Source organism: Canis aureus, unplaced genomic scaffold, assembly GCF_053574225.1.
Source record: "Canis aureus isolate CA01 unplaced genomic scaffold, VMU_Caureus_v.1.0 ptg000416l_RagTag, whole genome shotgun sequence".
NCBI classification, from domain to species: domain Eukaryota; kingdom Metazoa; phylum Chordata; class Mammalia; order Carnivora; family Canidae; genus Canis; species Canis aureus.
Window position 1 is genome coordinate 28,550 of NW_027554607.1, and position 6,750 is coordinate 35,299.

Here is a 6,750-nt window from a genome sequence, read left to right on the forward strand (position 1 = left end):
ATTGCTACTCTAGTTAACTTAACACAACAGTCTTACACGCATTCGATCTCGTGGTCTATCTATAGATAGCATCCCCTTTTTTTTTCCTCTCATATTTACTATGTATTTTATTTATTATACACACTACAATTTCAGTATAAGTTAATGTAGCTTAATTAATAAAGCAAGGCACTGAAAATGCCAAGATGAGTCGCACGACTCCATAAACACAAAGGTTTGGTCCTAGCCTTCCTATTAGTTCTTAGTAGACTTACACATGCAAGTCTCCACGCCCCAGTGAGAATGCCCTTAAAATCAGCAGTGATCTAAAGGAGCAGGTATCAAGCACACTCTTAAGTAGCTCATAACACCTTGCTAAGCCACACCCCCACGGGATACAGCAGTGATAAAAATTAAGCCATAAACGAAAGTTTGACTAAGCCATACTAAAAAGGGTTGGTAAATTTCGTGCCAGCCACCGCGGTCATACGATTAACCCAAACTAATAGGCCCACGGCGTAAAGCGTGTTAAGATACCTTTGCACTAAAGTTAAAACTTAACTAAGCCGTAAAAAGCTACAGTTACCATAAAATAGACCACGAAAGTGACTTTATAATAATCTGACTACACGATAGCTAAGACCCAAACTGGGATTAGATACCCCACTATGCTTAGCCCTAAACATAGATAATTTTACAACAAAATAATTCGCCAGAGGACTACTAGCAATAGCTTAAAACTCAAAGGACTTGGCGGTGCTTTATATCCCTCTAGAGGAGCCTGTTCTATAATCGAATAAACCCCGATAAACCTCACCACCCTTTGCTAATTCAGTCTATATACCGCCATCTTCAGCAAACCCTCAAAAGGTAGAATAGTAAGCACAATCATTTTACATAAAAAAGTTAGGTCAAGGTGTAACTTATGGGGTGGGAAGAAATGGGCTACATTTTCTACCCAAGAACATTCCACGAACGTTTTTATGAAATTAAAAACTGAAGGAGGATTTAGTAGTAAATTAAGAATAGAGAGCTTAATTGAATAGGGCCATGAAGCACGCACACACCGCCCGTCACCCTCCTCAAGTAATAAGACACAACCATAACCATATTAACTTAACTAAGACACAAGAGGAGACAAGTCGTAACAAGGTAAGCATACCGGAAGGTGTGCTTGGATTAATCAAAGTGTAGCTTAACTAAAGCGTCTGGCCTACACCCAGAAGATTTCATTACTTATGACCACTTTGAACAAAAGCTAGCCCAACTAACCCCAAACTTAAGTATCACAGACATATAAAGTAAAACATTTAGTTAAATAATAAAAGTATAGGAGATAGAAATTTTAATTGGAGCGATAGAGATAGTACCGTAAGGGAATGATGAAAGACATCTTAACAGTATTAAACAGCAAAGATTACCCCTTTTACCTTTTGCATAATGAACTAGCCAGAAACGACTTAACAAAAGAGAACTTAAGCTAAGCTCCCCGAAACCAGACGAGCTACCCATAAACAATCTAAAAGGATCAACTCATCTATGTAGCAAAATAGTGAGAAGATTTGTGGGTAGAGGTGAAAAGCCTAACGAGCCTGGTGATAGCTGGTTGCCCACAAACAGAATTTTAGTTCAACTTTAAATTTACCTAAAAAAACAAAATTTTAATGTAAATTTAAAATATAGTCTAAGAAGGTACAGCTTCTTAGAATCAGGATACAACCTTTATTAGAGAGTATATACTAACATCACCATAGTTGGCTTAAAAGCAGCCACCAATTGAGAAAGCGTTCCAGCTCAACAAACAATATAACTTAATCCCAATCATATTACATCAACTCCTAATTATACCTCCTGGGCCATTCTATTTAAATATAGAAGCAACAATGCTAGTATGAGTAACAAGAACTATTTTCTCCCCGCATAAGCTTATATCAGAAACGGATAGACCACTGATAGTTAACAATCTGATAATATCAACCCAAAAATGAAATACTTATCTACCCTATTGTTAACCCAACACAGGCATGCATTTAAGGAAAGATTAAAAGGAGTAAAAGGAACTCGGCAAACACAAACCCCGCCTGTTTACCAAAAACATCACCTCCAGCATTTCTAGTATTGGAGGCACTGCCTGCCCAGTGACACTTGTTTAACGGCCGCGGTATCCTGACCGTGCAAAGGTAGCATAATCATTTGTTCTCTAAATAAGGACTTGTATGAATGGCCACACGAGGGTTTAACTGTCTCTTATTCCCAATCAGTGAAATTGACCTTCCCGTGAAGAGGCGGGAATGCCACAATAAGACGAGAAGACCCTATGGAGCTTTAATTAACTAACCAAACTTATGGATACTAAATACCTACAAGGCATAACATTACACCATTATTGTGGGTTAGCAATTTAGGTTGGGGTGACCTCGGAATATAAAAAAACTCCCGAGTGATTAAAATTTAGACCCACAAGTCAAAATATAACATCACTTATTGATCCAATAATTTTTGATCAACGGAACAAGTTACCCTAGGGATAACAGCGCAATCCTATTCAAGAGTCCATATCGACAATAGGGTTTACGACCTCGATGTTGGATCAGGACATCCTAATGGTGCAGCAGCTATTAAGGGTTCGTTTGTTCAACGATTAAAGTCCTACGTGATCTGAGTTCAGACCGGAGTAATCCAGGTCGGTTTCTATCTATTATATAACCTCCCCCAGTACGAAGGACAAGGGATGTAAGGCCTACCTCACAAAGGCGCCTTAAAACTAATAGATGAAGTCAACTCAATCTAACCAGTTTATCTCCTCATAAGCCCGAGAAAAGGGGCTTTGTTAGGGTGGCAGAGCCCGGTAACTGCGTAAAACTTAAACCTTTATTATCAGAGGTTCAATTCCTCTCCCTAACAAAATGTTCTTTATCAACATTATCTCTCTTATCATCCCAATCCTTCTTGCCGTAGCCTTCCTCACCCTCGTTGAACGAAAAGTCTTAGGCTACATACAACTTCGAAAAGGGCCTAATATCGTAGGCCCCTACGGCCTCCTTCAACCAATCGCAGATGCAGTAAAACTCTTCACAAAAGAACCTCTACGACCACTTACATCCTCCATATCAATATTCATTCTAGCCCCCATTCTAGCTCTATCACTAGCCCTAACTATATGAATCCCTCTCCCAATGCCCTACCCACTCATTAATATAAACTTAGGAGTCCTATTCATACTAGCAATATCAAGTCTCGCCGTATACTCCATCCTTTGGTCAGGATGAGCCTCAAACTCCAAATACGCTCTAATCGGAGCCCTCCGAGCAGTAGCTCAAACAATCTCATATGAAGTAACACTAGCAATCATTCTCCTATCAGTCCTCCTAATAAACGGGTCATTTACACTATCCACACTAATTATCACCCAAGAACATATATGACTAATCTTTCCGGCCTGGCCCCTAGCCATGATATGATTCATTTCTACTCTAGCAGAAACTAACCGAGCCCCCTTCGACTTAACTGAAGGAGAATCCGAACTAGTTTTCTGGATTTAACGTAGAGTATGCAGCGGGTCCTTTTGCCCTATTCTTTCTAGCAGAGTACGCAAATATCATTATAATAAATATCCTCACAACAATTCCTATTCTTCGGTGCATTCCACAACCCATTTATACCAGAACTCTACTCTATTAACTTCACTATAAAAACCCTCTTACTAACTATCTGCTTCCTATGAATTCGAGCATCATACCCTCGATTCCGCTATGATCAATTAATACACTTATTGTGAAAAATTTTCTACCCCTAACTTTAGCCCTATGCATATGACATGTTGCCTTACCCATTATTACCGCGAGTATCCCACCCCAAACATAAGAAATATGTCTGATAAAAGAGTTACTTTGATAGAGTAAATAATAGAGGTTTAAATCCTCTTATTTCTAGAATAATAGGCTTCGAACCTAATCTTAAGAATTCAAAGATCTTCGTGCTACCAAACTTACACTATATTCTACAGTAAGGTCAGCTAAATTAAGCTATCGGGCCCATACCCCGAAAATGTTGGTTTATACCCTTCCCGTACTAATAAAACCCCCTATTCTCACTATTATTATAGCAACTATCATGGCAGGGACCATAATCGTCATACTAAGCTCGCACTGATTACTGATCTGAATTGGATTCGAAATAAACATGCTAGCCATCATTCCCTATCCTCATAAAAAAGTATAATCCACGAGCCATAGAAGCCTCTACAAAATATTTTCTTACACAAGCTACTGCCTCAATATTACTAATAATAGGAGTCACCATTAACCTTCTTTACTCCGGCCAATGAGTAATCTCAAAAATCTCAAACCCCATCGCATCCATCATAATAACCACCGCCCTAACAATAAAACTAGGCCTATCTCCATTCCACTTCTGAGTTCCCGAAGTAGCACAAGGAGTAACACTTATATCAGGAATAATCCTACTAACATGACAAAAAAATCGCACCTATATCCATCCTATATCAAATCTCCCCATCAATTAACACCAACCTTCTTATACTAATAGCCCTCGCATCCGTTCTAGTAGGAGGCTGAGGCGGACTAAATCAAACTCAACTACGAAAAATCATAGCATACTCCTCCATTGCCCACATAGCTGAATAGCGCTATCATTATTTACAACCCTACAATAATAATCCTAAACTTAACTTTATATATTCTAATAACACTATCTACCTTCATACTATTCATATTAAACTCATCCACCACAACCTTATCCTTATCCCACATATGAAATAAAATTTCCCTAATCACCTCCATAATCTTAATCTTAATATTATCCCTAGGAGGACTACCCCCATTATCTGGCTTCATCCCTAAATGAATAATTATTCAAGAATTAACAAAAAATAACATAATTATTATTCCAACACTAATAGCCATCACCGCTCTACTTAACTTATATTTCTACCTGCGACTCACATATAGCACCGCACTTACCATATTCCCGTCCACAAATAACATAAAAATAAAATGACAATTCGAGTACACAAAAAAGGCAACCCTACTACCCCCCTTAATCATTATCTCAACTATACTACTCCCGCTAACACCTATATTATCAGTCTTGGACTAGGAGTTTAGGTTAGACCAGACCAAGAGCCTTCAAAGCTCTAAGCAAGTGCTATACACTTAACCCCTGACCAAATCACCTCTAAGGGCTGCAAGAATCTATCTTACATCAATTGAATGCAAATCAAACACTTTAATTAAGCTAAGCCCTCCCTAGATTGGTGAGCTTCTACCTCACGAAATTTTAGTTAACAGCTAAATACCCTAGTAACTGGCTTCAATCTACCTTCTCCCGCCGCGTAGAAAAAAAGGCGGGAGAAGCCCCGGCGGCGTCTAGGCTGCTTCTTTGAATTTGCAATTCAATATGAAAATTCACCACAGAGCTTGGCAAAAAGAGGACTTAAACCTCTATTTTTAGATTTACAGTCTAATGCTTTTATCAGCCATTTTACCTATGTTCATTAACCGATGACTGTTCTCTACTAATCACAAAGATATTGGTACTTTATACTTACTATTTGGAGCATGAGCCGGCATAGTAGGCACTGCCTTGAGCCTCCTCATCCGAGCCGAACTAGGTCAGCCCGGTACTTTACTAGGCGACGATCAAATTTATAACGTCGTCGTAACCGCCCATGCTTTCGTAATAATCTTCTTCATAGTCATGCCCATTATAATTGGGGGCTTTGGAAACTGACTAGTGCCATTAATAATTGGTGCTCCGGACATGGCATTCCCCCGAATAAATAACATGAGCTTCTGACTTCTTCCTCCATCTTTTCTTCTACTATTAGCATCTTCTATGGTAGAAGCAGGTGCAGGAACGGGGTGACCGTTTACCCCCCACTGGCTGGCAATCTGGCCCATGCAGGAGCATCCGTTGATCTTACAATTTTCTCCTTACATTTAGCCGGAGTCTCTTCTATTTTAGGGGCAATTAATTTCATTACTACTATTATCAACATAAAACCCCCTGCAATATCCCAGTATCAAACCCCCCTATTTGTATGATCAGTACTAATTACAGCAGTTCTACTCCTACTATCCCTGCCTGTACTGGCTGCTGGAATTACAATACTTTTAACAGACCGTAATCTTAATACGACATTTTTCGATCCCGCTGGAGGAGGAGACCCTATCCTATATCAACACTTATTCTGATTCTTCGGACATCCTGAAGTTTACATTCTTATCCTGCCAGGGTTCGGAATAATTTCTCACATTGTCACTTACTACTCAGGGAAAAAAGAGCCTTTCGGCTATATAGGAATAGTATGGGCAATAATATCTATTGGGTTTTTAGGCTTTATCGTATGAGCTCACCATATGTTTACTGTAGGAATAGACGTAGACACACGAGCATACTTCACATCCGCCACTATAATTATCGCTATTCCAACAGGAGTAAAAGTATTTAGTTGACTGGCAACACTTCACGGAGGCAATATTAAATGATCTCCAGCTATGCTATGAGCTTTAGGGTTTATTTTCTTATTCACAGTAGGCGGGCTAACAGGCATTGTCCTAGCTAATTCGTCCTTAGACATCGTTCTTCATGATACGTATTATGTTGTAGCTCATTTTCACTATGTGCTCTCAATGGGAGCAGTTTTTGCCATTATGGGAGGATTTGCCCACTGATTCCCCTTATTCTCAGGTTATACTCTTAACGATACTTGAGCAAAGATTCACTTTACAATTATATTTGTGGGAGTAA

The 6,750-nt window shown here is 39.2% G+C and overlaps 1 pseudogene; it reads left to right on the forward strand.

Moving 5' to 3' along the window:
* The first annotated feature begins 209 nt into the window (after positions 1 to 209).
* LOC144310108 (18S ribosomal RNA) lies at positions 210 to 1,164 on the forward strand (annotated as a pseudogene).
* Positions 1,165 to 6,750: the final 5,586 nt, after the last annotated feature.